The 20,607-nt window shown below is 33.1% G+C and overlaps 1 long non-coding RNA gene across 1 annotated transcript; it reads left to right on the top strand.

Moving 5' to 3' along the window:
- The first annotated feature begins 2,952 nt into the window (after positions 1-2,952).
- On the top strand, positions 2,953-20,607 carry LOC132722068 (uncharacterized). The gene is made up of 3 exons (XR_009624570.1): positions 2,953-3,035; positions 19,696-19,804; positions 20,097-20,607. It is a non-coding gene; the product is annotated as an uncharacterized LOC132722068 (long non-coding RNA).

Here is a 20,607-nt window from a genome sequence, read left to right as displayed (position 1 = left end):
GTTATAAGCATCTAATATTCTCTAAAATTTAAAGAACAAATGTTTGCCCTTTCTAAAGAAGTAAAAAAATATTTATTTCTGAGGCAAAATGTGCCTATAACCTGCTGAATTTGTAAAATACTTCAGAAATACATTTCGGCATACAAAGGCAACATTTTCACTTCGGATGCCTTTAAATTTCTCCATAAAGACACAATTGGTTGATATTTTGCATTAGTGACCTAAAGTGATGATGACATGAATGAAGAGTTGCACAGACTTCAGTTATTCGAACCCGTATTGAGCCGCCTCCTATGATCATGCAGGGATAAACGGTGGCTGCCATAAGGGGCAGATAATCGCAACATGTAATGTACAGTCTATTGGCAGTAGAATATAAAGGCCCATTAAGCCCATGAACTGCTATCTTTTTTTTTTCAAAACCTTTTTATTTTTTAGTATCTTACTACAGTTTCAAAACAAAAACTCATTGGTAATATAGATTAACTATCTTTCGCTTCTTTTGGTCTTTGGCAACTGGTATAAGTATAGGGGGTAGTACCGGTAATTAGTATGGAAGTCAAAATACTGCTTTGTTTACATTTTCCTTCATTTACAACACATAACTGCACATTCAACACTACTTTCTGCCGTTGTTTAACATCTAAAATATATTAAAATATTTAGAAACGCATATCAGACCTTTCAAGGGAAATAAAAAAGTATTGATTTCAGGGGTATAATGTGCCTCTAGCTGTGTACAGTCATCTTGCGCTGGAAACAATATTGTACGTAAGGCAAATGGCGTGGCAGTATGACCGAGTGGTTCACATGTTGGACTAGTATTCTAAGGATCTCTAGCCGCTATGTTCGAACCCACTAAGGAACAAGCTGTTTCGCTCATTGTTCAGTACTTGTTGGTTCCAGGAACGGGTTCGAGAGTGTCTATAAACTTATAGTTTCCTATACAATAGAACTAAAATTTCTTCTGTGTAAACTAACGGTAAAATACATATGTACTGTAGTACAAATCAATCACATTTGCTTCATTACTCATATTCCGAGTATACTAAAATGATTTTTGTGTCATAGGACAATTAATATTATATTAAATTATAATATAAAAACAGAAAGAATAAATCGACGTAGCGGCTAACGCCCCACCCCACTCCGCCTTTACCATGCTGCAATCTGGCGGCCCTGTTTCTAAAGCTAGCATCATGCATTTCAAATTCAAATTGACGACAGCCTTCAAGCTGTTGCACGGAGTAAGCCGCAACGTACATGTATGTGTCAATGAGGGTGAGAGATAGTGTACTTTTAACGAAACTACGTGAAATTCACCTACTAGCAGACGAGATCGCTACAAAAGTCATAAAGACTTTAAGAAATCGCGGGCTTCTAGTGGCCATTGTTTCTTTGCGGAACTCCTTCATTTAATCACGTTTAAAAGAAACTTTTAATGTTTACTGTTTATTCGACCATTTGCTATATCAGGGGGGGCGGGGTTTCGGAAAACTGTGCTGTTTGCGAAACGTCGCAGATTTCATCTAAATAAAAAGACAATCTGCACTGACTATTGCAACATCCATGACTTGCAAGCACCTGGCACTTCTCTTGGGTTTGAGCTTTGCACAATATGTTGTCAGAAAAACGAGTCTCCAAACCACTGCATTGCCACGAATTCATAATTCGCTACGCTCAAATGTAAAAAAAATATCTATCTCATAAAGAAAGAACAACAAATACAAATGTACATATCACTTTCTGAATTGCACACACCTTATTAATGGTGCCATTGATGATAGATAGTTGCAGAACTGACAAAAATCTAATATTTGCTGCTTACGATAAGTAGTTTATAAACTTGAGGGGGTATTTTTATGCAAATATTGTTAATTTTATCAGGTAATTTCGGACTTGTTTTCTGACTTCATAAGATATTTTGAACGGGTTAAAAATGGCAGGTTCTTAAGCAAAATCTGCGAAAATGATTGTTATTGCTCAAAATAGCTTAAGTTTGAAATAAATAGAGGTGTTTCGTGTTTCTTTTATTGTTTTTTTTTTTCGTATCGTACGTTTATCCGCACTTCAGACTTTAAACTATCATTTGTAATATTTTTCTCATGACAGAAGAGATATTTATGCGGTGAAGATGCATCAAAATCTTTGTATTGACACACAGAAATTTACAGGACACAATAAATAAAGCAATTAAGATGAAAACATTTAATTTCCTGTGTATGCAAGTAAGCTTTATCTGTTATGTCACTCTTTGCTGAGTTTATAAACATAGGGTCATTCTTTATGTTTTTATGTAAATAAATGCAGAATTGCTTTGAATTGCACTCCGTTTCATTTAAATTACGTTTATTGCGTATCTTTTAAAAGTGTTTCTACGACGCACCTGTCGTTATTGTTACTGTAGCATCAGCCTTTAAACTTTCATTTGTAAATCTTTAAAGATGGAAGAGTTATCAATGAGATATGTGTATCGAAAATAATCGTTTGAATGGTACACTGTAGACGTAATTTAAAAATCAATCAAATATAAATTAACATTACAATGTATGGAGATAAGCAAACACCTGACGTTGTTTCGACGTTGTTTCAACGTTGGATCAAAGTTGGATTTATGTCATGACGTCAAAATCCTAAATACAACGTTGATACAACGTTGCATTTGCGACGTCGTATCAACGTGTTGGAATTACGTCGATAGGACGTCGGATTTCAGTGTAATCCAACATAGTAGTCTTGATTGAGTTACTTCCCTTTGTTCTGATTTATAAACCCGATAGGTGGCTCTAATTTCAGGTCAAGATAATCATTCGAATTTTGTTATTCATTTTTTTCACATCCATTGTATTAAAAAAAACATTTTTTTGTTATACTAGACCATAAAAAGGAACAATATTAGTATTTCAATTAAATAAACTGAAAAAAAATAATGGAAACTTGATGAATTTCAAAACGAGGCTACAACAACAATTTGTTTTCAAACAAAGACAAAAGGACATTATACACATCATAGAAGACAACTCGCATAGTGAAAAGTAAGTGATATTTTTGAAGGTAGATTACTATTAAACTTACTGCATGCATAGTATAATAACTATAAAAATATTAGTTACATTAGGAATATAATTATATTTTCATGATATTCAATTATCTCTGTTCTAAACCAGTTAATTAATGCAGCCTGATTCGCCCTCATTTAACTCGTACTTTGGGATTCGATTGATATATAAATTGTATGAAAATTCTGTCAAACATTTTGTTTTATTTGTGTTGTCATTTTAAGCCAAGATCCCTACATGACCTTAATCTCTAATTCGATTTATCAGATTAGTAGACCAGGGTTCTCGGGGACGCTTATTTCGGCGTCCCGGTACGCATGTTTATTACAGCTGGACGCAAATATTTCAGAGCAAGGATTCCACGTACGCTTAATTTTGCCTGGGGACGCATAAACATTACCGATTGTTTACAACCAGAAATACACAAATGCGTCAGCGCGTGTCAGTCTATAGGTAGGCGGTCCTATGCACACCGACCCGTGAAGCGATTAGCCAATCAGCGATAACGCTTACGATCAATATTACGCAATAGTGATCAGACTAATGTACATGTAATTACCAGATATAACACGAGGTGATAATTTTATATCTTTGATCAACAGTTGATTGGAAATTAGCAAATTTTACCGACAAAAGGAGAAAATTATCGACTATTTACGCCGCAAGTTTAAAGACTGTTTTCTCAAATTACAAATGAATGTAATTTTGAATGATTGTCGAATATTTTCGGCATTTTCTAGGCACAATTTTGCTTTAGTTTTATTCTTGCAAAAACTTTCGATAAGACTATTAAGAATTTAGGATATTGTGCCGAAATGCCAGGACAACAAACCAAAATACACATACGCTTTTCTTTGATATTTAGATTCTATCCGAAAATTGATCCCGAACATCGGCGATTTCACGTTCGCCAGAAACCCTAAAATTTCGCAAAAATTCTCGGTTTCCAAGCCAAACATGCGAATGAATTGTTCCTTTATTATTTAATCAACATTAAATCTTTAAATATCGATCTTCAATTTGCCCCCTTTTGAAGATATTTGCTAAAATAATTGTCGATCGGATGAATCTCTTACACACTGTTTGAAGCTGTACACGATTTTCCTATTCATTCCGCTAAACGCTGCCTATATACATTTACGTTTTTTTTACAAATATAAACTTTTTGTCTTTAGAGTGGACTTATTTAACCAGAATAAAATTTGATATGGTATAAAAGTGGAGAAAAAAAACGATTTCCATGTGTTGATGCATTATAATGAAATAATTTCATAATAAATATCAACAACAAAACAATAATTATACTATGTAGTTCAGAGTTTCTTTTGAATAACTATAAACTTTGGAAGTCTCTTGAAGATTCAAAATATCAGCAATGCTACTGTGAGCATTGAATGACTAATCTGTAAACATATTAATTACGGCGCGCTTTTGGACTCCAACTTTTTCAGGGTTGGGAGTCCATGGACTCCATGTTTTAAAGTCCTAGTGAGAACCCTGCGGGTATCTTAAGATTGTCCTAAGTCAAAACCGCTCCAAAATCAAACAACTTTTTGTTGAATTTTGTTTTGAAAACTATAATCTAGAAAAATAGATAATGGTCTAAGTAACAAAATAAATCCGAACACCAATAACTTTAATTCAGTCATTAACGCTGTACAGACGTTTAAAGAGTTGTTTACATGACGTCACAATGTAGCGCCAAATATCGCGTGCAAAACAAGACGCATCTATAAATAATAATATTACTGCGCGCTGTACAATTGCAGTTGCGTAGCAAGCAAGGGGGTTTGTAACAATTTTTTTACTATGAAATTAAATAAAACGGTTATTTTATCGTTTTTCGTGAAATATGGTATATATTTTCACTCACCATGATAAGAGGGCAATACATTACTTTTTATACTTGCTATAATCAATTACATAGTAAATCCAATCCGGGATTAAGCGCGTGCCATTGCATTTTGTAACTTTTTTCAGGAGAGTGAATTGGTCATAAGTCTTAAGTTTAAGACAAAAGATAGGACAGTTACTTGAAACGGTCTTAAGTGCAAAAACTTTTTCTCCTAAAGTTGGTCATAAGTCCTAGGATTTAGGATAAACTTAGGACTCTCCATGAAACGCAGCCCTGGTTCATGCACGCGTCACGGCTTCTCATAGTGGTGAACATTTGTATGAAGTTTATTAGAATCCCTCCATATGTGTAGGAGGTATGCTCTGGACAAAATCTCTAGTGACCTTGACAACCATCTTTAGTGACCTTGACCTTGCATTTATTAACCTAATAAATGTTTAACGCGGTAACTTTTTACGAGAATGTCTTTAAAAACAAAGTCACTTTTAAAAGTAATTGATTAATTACAAGGCACATTATAAATGTTTAGGACTTTGAATTTTAGTTGATTTAAACTTCTGATCATCATTTATTGCTCTATTAATCTTAACTTCACATGGGAGTAATCCTTTCATATGCACTTACATATGAGCCACATCACAACAAAACCAACATAGTGTGTTTGCGACCTGCATGGATCCAGACCAGCCTGCACATCCGCACAGTCTGATCAGGATCCATGCTGTTCTCTTGCAAACCCTATAACAAGTAGAGAAACTGATAGCAAACAGCATGGATCCTGATCAGACTGCGCGGATGCGCAGGCTGGTCTGTTTTATGCTAGTCGCAAACCCATTATGTTGGTTTTGTCATGGCGCGGCTCATATTTTAAATAACATATAGTATTCAGATGCTTGTCAGGAATGTGCTCATGCTCTACAAACATGCTTATGCCAATGGAAAACAAAACATTCAGGATTACAATTTTTATATATTGACTGCATCAAAAATGAAAAAAAAAAGTATTCAACGTACATATATATGTATTTGCTGCGGGAGGGCTTTTATCCGCCCTGTTATTTTCAGGGGAGGGCTTTTGTCTGCCCAGTCATTTTCAAGGGAGGGCTTAATTGGTCCACCCAGTCATTTTCACTGGAGGGCTTTTGTCCGCCTTTTGGACGAGAGGGCTAAGTATGTCTGGGAGGGCTTTTGTCCTACACTCAAAATAATTGAACAAATTATGAGAAATATACCTGACAATTATGGATTTGCTTACTTTTTGTGTTTCACAATGAAAAAATGTATTGACTTATTTTTCTTCCAATTATTTTACATTTGAATGAACATTGAAATGTTTGGAATAAAATAAGAACATTGCTAATGAAATATTATAAAATAATCCTTGTTTCCAGATAATGCATTAACACTGTGTTAAAGAAAGAATGTCATACCAATGGTACCATTCTTTACATGAAATCATGTACAAAATACTTTAGTTATATAATAAGATTTTTCTTTGAAAAAGATATGATACAGTGTGAAGTAAATAAGAAGTTTTCATATTGAAACATGATGCAGGCTTGAATTTCTCATTACTGAATACATAAATTATACACAATTAAAAATTTCATTAAAAATTATAAGTATTTAGTACTATCGATTTGATGAAATTTTATGTAAAATTATGTGGAATGTTACAGGAATCCTAATCATATCCTTTACTTACAAGTTTCTTGTAAGTAATAATTAAATGGGTCAAATTGTATGAAAATTTGCTGGAATTAATTGTTTGAGGAAAAAACAATTTTAATCAGGATGTCAAATTATATTTCTTTATTTGTTTATTTTTCATTGACTACATCTTTAGCCTAAAAAGTTTTGAAGTTCAATAAATCCTTTGACTTAATTGATCTACAGCTTACTGAATGACAGGCCTGGTAGTCCACTGTGTATATCACCCTTAATTGGCACCCCTACTGTTTTGTAATATATCTATAACCTACAGCTCCCAATATACAGCTCGTTAACTTCCAATAAAGTGCCTTCCCATTCCCTGTGTATAATAGTTGGGATCCATATGCCACTGTTTTATGAGGGACAGGGATACATGATTTGTTAACTATTTAAGGCTAAGAATTTGTTTTAACAATTGATATATAATCAGTTCAATAAAAACAAACGCTTTTCTTAAGCTTTCGACGTTTAGTTTTCTTCAGACAAAAATGGAGGTTTATAAAATAACAAATGACACATTGTCCGTTTAACTATACGCTAAACAGAACATGACGTTAACGCGGGAATAAAAACTTTGTCAAATAAATACAGAATTGTTCATGAATATAAATACAGCAGTATACAATAAATTACACATATAATATGGATCTGCACATGTGATACAAAAATTCTCATAATAATTATTAATTATTAATTAATTTTTTTTTTTTTTTAACAATTGACCAATTTTAATTACAAAGATACTTTCAACATCTCTACCATATGCACCCCTTTCTATATATCCTGTTTTGGATTTTGTGTTTGTTTCTTCTAGTTCTTTTTTTTTTTAAATATTCAAAATTGGGGTTTTGTCCACTATGTAAAATTGAAGGTGTGGGGTTTTGTCCACTCTTTAAAATTTTGGTGTGGGGTTTTGTCCACTCTATAAAATTTTGAGGTGTGGGGTTTTAACTGGTGGGGTTTTGTCCGTCTTCCGTTTTTTGCATATGTTGACCACTTTTTGGTAATTTTCTTGGATTGTAAGTGCTGATAACAATATGTAAATTGTTTGATTTGTTCATCTCACAATATTTTACTTTAAAATGCATTTCCAAAATTTTCATGAAAATTAACATGAATCTGGAGGCTTTAATGAAACTTGGCACAAATGTTCACTATTGTGAGCGCATAATCCAGGTACCTGCTACCAAAGTAAAGGTCACATAGAGTTGTCAGAATTAAGATAGAAACAGAAGATGAGTACAGGGACTATTTAGTCACTTTTATTGATGGATTGTATGACAAATGATAACTATCATAATTATGTCTACAAGTGTGACACATGTAATTTAGGTTAAAGATATACTGTACTCATTCTTGAGTAAAATATTGTAATCATAGGATTCATTGAAATCTACAGAATTCTTTATATGAATAAGATAATGGATAAACTGTGTATGGAAAGCTGTGTTCCCTACTATGGGACAAGTAATGGTGGTTCTTTCTTACAAAAACTTCCAGTTTTTTAATGACACTTAATATTCATATTGTGAATTATTGACTATTTGATTCAAATTGAAGAATAGGGGAGCTACTTTACTCAACCAGGTGTCACACTTTGGTTAAATTAATATCTTCAAAACCAAAGAAAGGAATTGGTTGAAACTTCATGCATTTACTTGAGAGCATAATATGTCACTTGCCAAAGCCAATAACTCTAGCATGAACTTTAAATTGAAAAATAAAAATTGTGACCTTTTCTAGCAATGAATCTCAGGTGAGCAATCCAGGGCAATTGAAAGATCAATGTTGCACATTTAGCAATACTTCAACCAAAAATTGTCTAAATTCACAAAGGGCCATAACTTAGTCAAAATCCATTTCAGAGGGATTGGCCTTGGATTATAAAGTGACCCCTAGTTATGATCACAAAAACATCTATTAAGTTTCAAGTGATAACCTACAATAGTTAAAAAGTTTCAAAGTTTTAAAAGGGCCATTATTCAGTCAAAATCAATACTAGAGTTATGGAATGAATAATGACCTCTAATTAGGATCACAAAGATATCTATTAACATTCAAATAAATACTTTTAGTAGTTGAGTATACAGGCCTCGACATTAGCGGTGGTCCGTTGGTCCCAGACCACCTGATTTTGGCAAGGACCACCTAATTTTAAAATGCACTGGTCCGTCGGACCAATTGAATTTTCTTGTTTGTGCAAGGCTCATTTGGGAGAATGGCGATTTGGTCAAAAATGTTATATACATTTTGTTTAAAACCATTTGTCCTAGCTATGAACATGTATAATTATGGTTCATTAATAGATTAATCTGATTAGAAGGTCTTAAATCATCAATAACTTTCATTTTAAATCGCTAAAATTTTGTCTTTGCAAGTTAAAAGAGTTAAGCTACGGTCTCACTTACTCCTGGCAGAGCCCAGGACCATCCCGGTAAGTTACCGGGACAATCCGGGGTGAAATTAATGTTGCCGTCACACCTACCCTGGCAGCACTACGGTAGTTCCCAACTAACCACCCAGGATGCGCTCCCGATCATCCAGGCAGGGCCCAGGTGAAGCTACGGTTCATGCCGGTGCTTCCACGGTCGTACCCGGATGACGCCAGAAGAGCCCCGGTCGATCCAGGCAGAGCCCCGGCAGAGCCCAGGACGATTCAGGCAGAGCCCCGGTGGATTAAAAACTCCCGAAAATGATAACATTGATACATAATTTTTATTTAATATAATATCTATTGTTCCAGAATAGTAATTCATGATGATTTTCTGAAAAATCCGTATGCATACTGGATAGAAGGGAAATGGGAAGGGTTTTAATACAAACAAGTGCAATCATCGCAAATTGTCGTTATTTTTTTTTTTAATGATCCGGGCTTTGCCGGGGCTCTACCGGGATCAACCGTAGCTCTACCTTTATCCTCCGGGGCTCTGCCTGTAGTCACCGGGGCTCTGTCGGCATATACCGGGGCTCTACCGTACGTAGCTCTACCGGCAATATCATACCCCGTATCATCCAGGACCAGCCCGGTGATATTAAATATTTTATTCCATCCGGTGCCGGATGTTCCCGGATCATCCCGGACGTTGCCGGCAGAGTTACGGTTGTACTCTGATTGTTCCCGGATCATCCCGGTAGACAATTCCCGGATCATCCCGGACGTCTACCGGGGCTCTGCCGGGATGTAAGTGAGACTGTAGCTTTAAGAATTTGTGATATTAAGCTAGGTACAAATTGCATTCAAATAATGCTAGTAATGATGCATAGTCTGATTACCACAGCGGAACCTTTAACATTTATGTTATGTTACATGTTAATCACACGTGGGTATCTGACGATGGTAATTATGATATTGTATGGGATACCATATGAACTTTAAATTTCATATACATGAATAATGGCAGCAAACTAAAGGAACTGGAAAAAAGACATCTAGTAATTCTTTGCTTAAGTTATCTTCACGATAAGAGATCCATTTCTTCCAGAGTTAAAATTTCTTTTTTTTTTTAAATAAAAGGTTAAAAATACTCATTGTAAAAAAAAAATATCAACCAACAAGCAACAAGGCGGTAAAAATTCTGTACTCATAATAAAACTGTGAGAAAAATAAGCTAAACTATAGTAATATATATAAATTTGTTTTTATTTTTTATCCTTTAGATGTTTCCTTGTTTTAAGATAATTGATTAGTTTTTATTAAAAATGTTAATCTATAAAAGATACATGTAATTATCATGATTATAAGACATACCACGTATCAGCAATAAATATTTGAATAACAGTAAGAAAAAAACCCAGACACAAATGGTTTCACTATTCCCTAACTTGAGTTGAGGGAGAAATCACTTCAATATAAAAGTTAACACAAATATTAGAGCCCTGTTGTGTATTTTTGAATGAGCTATGAAAAATAACTTCACGACAGAATACCTACTAACTTGCTCTCCTTAATTTATGATTAGATAAAAATATTATATCTAAAATGTCTGTTTTCTTTAAAGGTTAATAATACATCTTTGTCATTAATTTTAAGCATACCTTTTTCTAAACTTGCAGTAAACTGATATAATAATAATTGACCACTTGACTTCTGGAAGGACCACCTTAATTTCAAATCTAGTGGTCCGGCTTACCACCTGATAAAAAAGTTAATGTCGAGGCCTGGTATACATTATGATAATAAAGAAAAGGGAGGAAATTTTTTACTATGACAGAGAATTTGTTAAACTTTGCATGATTAACCACCAATTAATTGAAAAATAAATTGATGAAAAAATTGTGGTGGGGGGAGGTGTCTGGCCCATACTATATTATTGCCTTTGAAATGAAGGCGTGCATATGTCCAAAACCATATGAGAAATTTTGTTGAAATTGTGCCCTGAAGAGGAAAAATTGCCACCTAAAGAAAACATGTAACCTTTTTTTCAAATTGTCTTTTTCAGAAGTGCAAAGAAAAAGTGGAAGAAAAACTCAGGAATTACATTCTTGCATTATTATGATGATATGAGCAATTTAGTCAGATTGACAACTGTATGTGAAGATCTGCAATCGCCTGGCCAATATGTAAACAACGACTAGAAAGAAAAATAGGCTACACATATTAATCCAAAGGACAATTTTGTCAAAATGTGAACTGTCCAAACAGAGTACTTCAAGACAATGAAAAACTGTCAATTAACACTTTGGTAGCAGAGCAAGACTAGTGTTCACATGGCTGAGTCACTTCAAATATATTGTCCACAGTAGTTGACACAGACTCCTCCAAAGAATATGAAAATGGAAGAAAAATTACTCTACATTGTGTTAAGAGTTGAGAGTTTATTTTCTTAATCTTAAACATGGTCAACTTTTTACATGCCAATTTTCAAGGCACTACTCGAAAAATCGCAAAGAGTCACATTCTACTTTAAAAGTGAAATATTGTGAAGTAAACAAATAAATTAATTACAAACTGCAAGTGGAAGCGGGCCATGATGACTCTAATATCACCCACCTGAATGTAATTTTTCTCCATGACTTTAGGAACAAGTGATATTATAAACTATAAGCAAAAGCAGATAGATATCTATAAGTGTATATAACAAGAGCTGACACAGAAGACAGCGAAGCTCGACTTATAAAATACTGGACTCAGTAAGGAAGACAAAATTAGGAAAGAAAAATCAACTATGTACAATTATGTATTAAGTTACAGTAAAAAAAATAACATTTGTTAACATAAATTCCAAGTTCAAGGGGGAATAATTCTGGAAATTGTCATGCTAGAGATAGAACCTTGTCTCACAACATGTGTATCATGATAAGTAATATGTATTTGAAGTTTGAAGTAGATACCTTAAAAACTAAAGAAGTTATTTAAAGAAAATTGTAAGTTCAAAGAGAGCTTAATCTGAAAATCTGAAAATATTTCTTCCAGAGTTATGAACCTTGGAATAAGTATTTGAAGTTTGAGGTAGATCGTTACCGTTGAAACTAAAGAAGTTATAGTAAAAAATAACATTTTTCAAGTAAAATAATCTAAGTTTATGGGGAGATAATTCTAGCAATATTGATGCTAGAGTTATGAACATTGTCACATTAGATATGGTTTATGATAAGGAACACATACATGTATTTTAAGTATGAAGTATTTGAAGTTGATTCCTTAAGAAATAAATAAGTAACAGTATAAAATAATATTTTTTAAGGAAAATTCTTAGTTCAAGGGGAGATAAATCTAAAAATATTGGTGCTAGAGTTATGAACCTTGTCACATAAGATGTGGTTGATGATAAGGGACATATATTTGAAGTATGAAGTTGATATCTTAAGAAATAAAGAAGTAACAGTAAAAATTAGTATTTTTTAAGGAAAATTCTAAGTTCAAGGGGAGATAAATCTGAAAATATTGGTGCTAGAGTTATGAACCTTGTCACATAAGGTGTGGTTGATGATAAGGAACATATATTTGAAGTTTGAAGTTGATACCTTGAGAAATGAAAATGGTGGCCAGTCAATGGCTGCTATGAAGTCACTGGTTGCTATGGAAACTAAGGTTTAGTTTTTGTAGATAAAAAAGGAGTTGTTTTTTAAGTTTTTACTATAGACATATCTATGTTCCCCCGGGGCAAGGCAATTTGACCCGATCGAGTGCTTTTATTATAACAATTTTTGTAGAGGTCCAGCAGACAATGTTTCATATCAAAATTAAGGGTCCGTCTGGGCTCCTTGCCACTGGTTCTTGTTGCTGGGTCGTATGGGGGTTGTGTTCATTGAACGCCGCCTTTCCTTGTTGATCTTGTTTATCATATTTTATAGTCATGGTGGCATTCCCCTTGCCGTCAACAACTTTGTTCACGCGAAATGTCTGGAATTTTTATTTCACTAACTTTTCGACTTTCGAAAATATCCACATATACATCAGTTGCAGTAACAATGTAATTTTGAAATGGATTGTCTTCAAACTTGAACACAACAATCTTTAAGGATAGACCTTTAAGATAACTAGATACAATTGACCTTCACTCATAAAATTTGAATGACCTTAACCTTAAAGGTCGAATTTTTAATTCTGTCTGTCTGTCTGTCCATACATTTGTCCAGTTGTCCATCCGTCCCTCAGCCTTCACAGGTCAAACTACTGGTGGGATTTCAACCAAACTTTACAGAAGTGATCAGTACCATCCCTAGTTTTGTTACTGGCATGTTTTTGCTTCAATGCACAAAATTGCCGTCACAGTTATAAATAGAAAAATCTTGTCCATCTTTCACAGGTCACGGATTTACTTCATTTTTAAAGGAACATTCTTTAGGATAAGATCGTCATGAAAATAAAACTCAAATTGACCTGGGCTTTTGGATTTACTTTATTTTTTTAAAAGAACATTCTTTAGTATAAGATCATCATGAAAATAAAAACTCAAATTGACCTGGTGTCTTTAATGACCATGACCTTGAAGGTTAAATTATTGAATTTTACTGATATTTGCTATAATTGACTGTAACTTGAGAATTAATAAATAGGTTATCTTCATACTTTGACAAAACAACATTTTGGACAAGACGTTTTAAAAGGTTTGACTGACCTTGACCTTTCAATGATGTTGACTGTCAAGGTTCAATTATCGAATTTTGGTTAAATTGTCAATGATATTTATGTATGGATTTGATTCTAAAGTGGACAAAACAAACAGACATATGGAATAATTTAGATATGATCTTGACCTTGAAATGATCTGGACAATCAAATGATTGAATTTTTATTATATTTTCTTAACTTTGTCATTTATTTATGGAAAGGATTCATACTTAGACAAAACGAGAAGTGTGACTAGACATCCTATTGAAATTAAAAGAAGAAAACACTTTTTAGTCCCCTACTGATTTAACCGGAAGGGGACTTTAGGTTTACCCTCCGTCCGTCTGTCCGTCCCTCTGTCTGTCCTTCAGTCAGTCCACAAAACTGGATCCCGCGATAACGCAAAAAGTACTAAAAATATTTTTATGAAACTTGATATATGGATAGATGGCAGTATGGAGATTATGCACATCTTTTTTTTCTTCCTATGTTGAATATTCTGGTTCCTATGGCAACAAATAGTCTGAAAATATGGCAAATTTAACCCAGTGATAACTGAAAAAGTACTGAAAATATTTTTATGAAACTTGAAATGTGGGTAGATGGCAGTCTGGAGATTATGCACATCTTTATTTTCTTCCTATGTTGAATATTCTGGTTCCTATGGCAACAAATAGTCTGAAAATGTGGCAAATTTAACCCAGTGATGACTGAAAAAGTACTAAAAATATTTTTATGAAACTTGAAATATGGATAGATGGCAGTATGGAGATTATGCACATCTTTTTTTTCTTCCTATGTTGAATATTCTGGTTCCTATGGCAACAAATAGTCTGAAAATATGGCAAATTTAACCCAGTGATAACTGAAAAAGTACTGAAAATATTTTTATGAAACTTGAAATATGGGTAGATGGCAGTCTGGAGATTATGCACATCTTTATTTTCTTCCTATGCAGTGTTTTTTTTTTTTCTTTATATAACTACTACCCTAAAACAGTACTGTTCCCAATAGAAAATAGACATTAAAATTCCCAATTTCCAATGTTTAAATTCCCAAAATGGTTATTCAAAATTCCCACAAGGCCAAGAAATTTCTCTGAAATCATTTAAATCCAACATATTCATATAAATCACCACTTCATAGTTCCAACTTGACAGTGGAAGCTGTTAGCTTTCTTTATTCATGATGATTAATCTTATTTGTAGCTGAAAAAATGCATTAAAAAATATTCCCACTTTAAGTCAAAATAACGCATTTTTTCCTAATCAGTCTGGTACCGGCACCATTCCCAAAGTAGAGAAAAAAAACTCTGCTATGTTGAAAATTCTGGTTGCTATGGCAACAAATAGCCTGAATTTCAAGATTTCTGATTTAAATTTTTTCAGCTTTTTCACTATAAGTTCTTTATTTCTTAAGGTGTTAACTTCAAACTTTAAATATAAGTTTCTGGTCATCAACCACATCATATGTGACAAGGTTTACAACTCTAGCACAAAAATTATCAGTATTACCTCCCTTGAACTTAGAATTTTTATGGAAAAAAAATGTTGTCTTTTTTAAATAACTTCTTATTATTTCCTAATGTATCTACTTCAAACTTCATATATATGTTTCTTATTATCACTCAACATTTTTGAGAAGGTTAAATACTCTAGCAAGACTATTTCCAGAATTATGTCCCCCTTGAACTTAGGTTTTTTTCGAGAAATTGGTATTTCATTACACCAACTTCTTCATTCCTTATAGGATTTACTTTAAAATCCCACATCGTAATAATATGACAAGGTTGTATAAACATGATTTCCTTACTAGGCAGGAAAACTTAACACATTACTGTGATATAGACAAACTTAGAACTTTAAAGATTTAAGTTCATTCATGTCATTCATTCACTGGTAAAATTGAATGGCCAATGGCCCATCAGAATGTTGCTGGGGTTCTAAACGGTAGGGGACTTATGGATTGCTTGCAATACAATGATAATTGCTTGTTTTCTTTAATTTCTTTTAAAGATTTGTTAAATCTGTTTATTTGTTTACTTTTAGAAATGTAAGTAAGTAAAGTCTTTTATTGCCATCGGGAAGTGGCTCTCATTTAACAACCAATACACTCTTATTAATATATATCTCCATACATGTCTTTTGGGGAAAATACATAAAATCTATACCAATGTTATAAAAATCACTATTGTTATAATAAATCTTGCTTTAAACATTTTATGACCAATGTATATTTTTTTAACTAAATTTTCTTCCTAATGGTGTATTTTAGAGCTGTGATGAACATTTACAATGCTACAAAACTTTACTAATTTACATCAACTTAGCTACTTTTCAGATGATTTAATGTAAAATCTTCTATATCTTATTAAATTTCATATTATGATTTGTAACAAATTAATTAATATAATGTTAGAATGCAAATTTTGTTAATTTTATCATATATGGTAAACATTAAATTTAAACTGACAAGGAGCTTTGGATTAGTCAAGACTCAAAACTAAGGGGCGATTACACACACCATAACATAATTATATATGGTCACAAATCAGTGCCACCAATCATCCTTGATTGGTTTGTTTTGACAGCTGTGCTATACAGAATAAACAGTATGCCATCCTGTTTACCCCCAAGGTAATTTGCATTAATCAACAGGGTGTTAAGTCTATATATTTTTGTCAACATCATCTAATTCAAATTACATAATCATTTCCAATGTCATGCAGGAATTTATTATGTACTTTGAGTATGTAAAGCAAAATTAATCTAAGTTTGGGAAATTATTCTAGTACTCTAAAGGTACTCTTTTACTAAGAAATATCGAATTTAAAAACATTTTTAACTAGAAACATTTTGTAAGATGATGAATGCCCCTGCATGCAGCCAAAATTTCAAATGTTATAAAAATATTTATGGTAGTTAAAAATTTGTTTGTACAAACCATTTTTTCATTCTAAGTTCAAGTTGTTATATGTTGTTTGATTTAATCAAGTGTATATATAACTGTTAATAATAACACATATAAAATATGAAATATCTACAGAATTTGTTGTTTTTTATGATATAATTGTCTCCAGGATGTTGAACTGAACACTAAACATTAATGGTAATGATAATGTTTTTACTCTATCCTTCGGTCTTATTCATGGAATTATTTTGAATTTCCTGTAAGACCATTTGAAATGGACCGAAATTTAAAGAACCCCCACCCCAAACAAAAACCAAGTATATTCTAAAATGTACAAAATAATCCTGTATCCCTCTGTATGACCCTTGTGGTATTGTGTGTCCCCTGTATGACTGTATGACTCTCTGAGATTGACTAAAATGTACAAAATATTCCTGTATCCCTCTGTATGACCCTTGTGGTATTATGTGTCCCCTGTATGACTGTATGACTCTCTGAGATTGACTAAAATGTACAAAATATTCCTGTATCCCTCTGTATGACCCTTGTGGTATTATGTGTCCCCTGTATGACTGTATGACTCTCTGAGATGGACTAAAATGGTCAAAATATTCCTGTATCCCTCTGTATGACCCTTGTGGTATTATGTGTCCCCTGTATGACTGTATGACTCTCTGAGATTGACTAAAATAAACAAAATATTCCTGTATCCCTCTGTATGACCCTTGTGGTATTGTGTGTCCCCTGTATGACTGTATGACTCTCTGAGATTGACTAAAATAAACAAAATATTCCTGTATCCCTCTGTATGACCCTTGTGGTATTGTGTGTCCCCTGTATGACTGTATGACTCTCTGAGATGGACTACAAGAGCTGTCCGTAAGACAGCGCGCTCGACTTTTTTATTGCTTGCCAATAAAAAAAGTTTTTGCAGTAAAAGGCAATACAAGAATCTCTGTATTTTTAAAGTGAACAATGGCCATGAGCATTAAGATATTTAGTGAAGAATTATTTTACTGAATTGTGTGATACCCTTGAACACTGCAGGTTCAGTGGATAGGAATGAATTTTTTTAGATTTTTTAAGTTTTTTAGTGCTTGCCTATAATACAAAACATTGACAGTTAAGGGCCATAATTCAAATAAAATCTTTGACAGAATTACCTTCTCCTGGACATGTTTGGGAATCATGATTGTAAACAAGTATTCCAACTTTCAAATTAATATCTCAAACAGTTCAGTCAAAAAGTGGACTGGTACTAAAAACTTAACCAAGATTCTAAGTCGATAAAAGGCCTTAATTTTTAAAACAAATCCTTGACAGAGTTACCTTCTCTTGCGTACAGATGGGGGTAATGATGTGAAATAGCATTAAAAGTTTTCAAAGCAATATCTCAAAGGGTTAAGGCAATAGAGAATTTTACCCATATTCAATGTATTTTCTAAGTCAAAAAGGGGCATAATTCTGTCAAAAACCTTGACAGAGTTATGTCCTCTTGTCTGTTGATGAAGGTCGTGATGGTAAACAAGTATGGTCAGTTTCAAAGCAATACCTCCAATGGTTTTGAAATAAAGTGAGGTGGTACAAAAAACTTAACCAAGCTCAATACACTTTCTAAGTCAAAAAAGGGCCATAATTCTGTCAAAAACCTTGACAGAGTTTATGTACTCTTGTCTGTAGATGGAGGTTATGATGGTGAACAAGTATGGTAAGTTTCAAAGCCATACTTGTAATACTTCTGAAATAAAGTGGGGTGGTACGAAAAACTTAACCAAGGTGTGACGCCGACGCCAAAATTAAAACAAGCTTTTAAGAAGTCCTTCAAAATAGAAAAGCAAAAAGCACTTGGAAATACTGATAAGGCAGTAAAAGACCTTAATTCAACACCTGATCATTTAATTTTGTTCTAAATTCTATGGGAAATTTCAAGACTGGGGAATTTTGAGGACCAAACTGGGGAAAAAGAGGCTAGTTTGGTTGGGGAAGCAGCCTATATTCGGCCTCTACAAAGTAGGTTTTTTTTGGCCCTGCCGCCATTTTAACTTGTTAATTTTCAACTTTTCGCTTGTTGATGAGATGCACAACTAGACATGATATTGATCATTCCTGTAAAGTTTTGATGAAATTGCACAAGTAGTTTCTTAGAAGTAGTCCAAACAAGCTTTTGTGTAGCTGGCAGCACAAAGAACTACCTTTTATTATAGAAGGGCTATAACTCAGCCAAAAATCATTCAACCGGAAAACCTATGTAATATGCGCAAGTACTGGAGCTTCCATTCAATCTTGAAAAAAAATTAATTAAAATTGCATTAGTGGTATAAGATAACAATCATTAATAACTCTGACAACAAGAGCTGTTGGAGGACAGCAACTCTGACGACTATTGAAAAAAATGTCAAGGGTGTTTCATTGAGTATATTAATGCTTACCTATAATTATGAAAACATAAAATTGTCCAAAAATGTACAAAGGCTTGTTACTAAGATGTTTTATGGAGTAAATCATTGCTTGATTATTATGAATGCATAAAATTGTCGCAAAAAAAGGCACAAACTTTGACCCCTATGTGTGACCTTGGCCGCAGAGACCTAAATTTTGCACACAACATTCCGCCTCACAAAAGTGAACATTTGTGCCAAGTTATTATATAAAACCCCTTTATGCATGTAGAAGTTTTGCTTCGAACAAGCATTTTTCTGTGACCTCTTAAGTGTGACCTTGACCTTTGACCTAGAGGCCTGGGCTGCGTTTCATGGAGAGTCCTAAGTCTTAAGTTTGTCTTAAGATAAAAATTGTGACAATTTTGCGTTTCAAAGAAAGTCTTAAAAAAGGTCCTAACTTATGACTCCTATACTTATGACCAAAAACAGTCCTAAGTCTAGGAGTGTTTTAAAGGTATGATGTAGACTAGATAACAATAGGTATTTCACCACAACGTATTTGTTAACAAAGGGACACCTGTCAATATTTCAGATTTAATCTAGTGTTATTCAAATAGATCTACATGTAAAAGGTCAAAGTAGGGATCTATCAATACATAAGTATACTGTCAAAGTAAATTTATAACTTTTTGTCAATAATTATTGGTTTTGTTTTTTTTATAGACTGACACTTGTATGTGATGACAATTAGCTGATAAGATTGTATACAGGAAAAACAGTCGACATAAAACACCATTTGGACATAAAAGAATGATAAGGGCATCAAATTAAGGTAATATATGGATTTCGATTTTGCTATGTACTGTAATTTCTGTTTTGTCATAATTAACTGTTAATCAAAAGTAAAATAATTACGTGAAATGTCTTTAAAGTGCACCTTTACATGTTACTGTTTTGCAAATAACATATATTTGAAGTTACAGTTTTTGAGTGTTCTACATCATCAATCGACATGTGATTTTAATTTATGATATGCTAGTGTAATCTATGGGTAATAATATTTTAATTTAATTGACCATTTTGTTTGTTATGTACACCTATTTATTTCTGTTTCTTTTTTGCAGTTTCAAGGGGAAAAAAACAAGTTGAACCTCAAAACAAGTTTTTACATGATTATTTGACACAGTGTCTTCGTAGATGAAACTAATCAGGATCCAGTGGTGGATGTTTAGTGTACCAGAAATATTCACATGGAGGAGTATATCTCCAAATTCAATACTTTAAAGTTAGTTTTGAAAGAATAAAGATAAAAAATTACTTACCTTTTTTTAAGTGAAAACACATAATTTTGACAGAAAGGAATATTTTCCCTCACTTATCCGATTTTATTACTGATGAAATCAACTGCAAAAGAAAGCTTTATTTTCCATGATTTCCATTTTCTATGAGTTATTTATAAGAAAACCTTTTTAAGCATGGTGTAAACATGAATACTTGACATATATTGTAATAGTTAATGTATACTGTAGACCTTTAAATGAAAATGATTTGTTGATTGTTGAATTTTATAATTTAGGATTACACAATGTGTATTATTGTATTGACTGAAAGAGGTCTGCTAAATGTTGAACTTCA

The sequence above is a fragment of the Ruditapes philippinarum genome, unplaced genomic scaffold, assembly GCF_026571515.1.
Source record: "Ruditapes philippinarum isolate M1 unplaced genomic scaffold, ASM2657151v2 ctg4506_1_1_1_1, whole genome shotgun sequence".
Lineage (NCBI taxonomy): Eukaryota > Metazoa > Mollusca > Bivalvia > Venerida > Veneridae > Ruditapes > Ruditapes philippinarum.
This window is presented reverse-complemented; position numbering and strand designations above follow the sequence as displayed.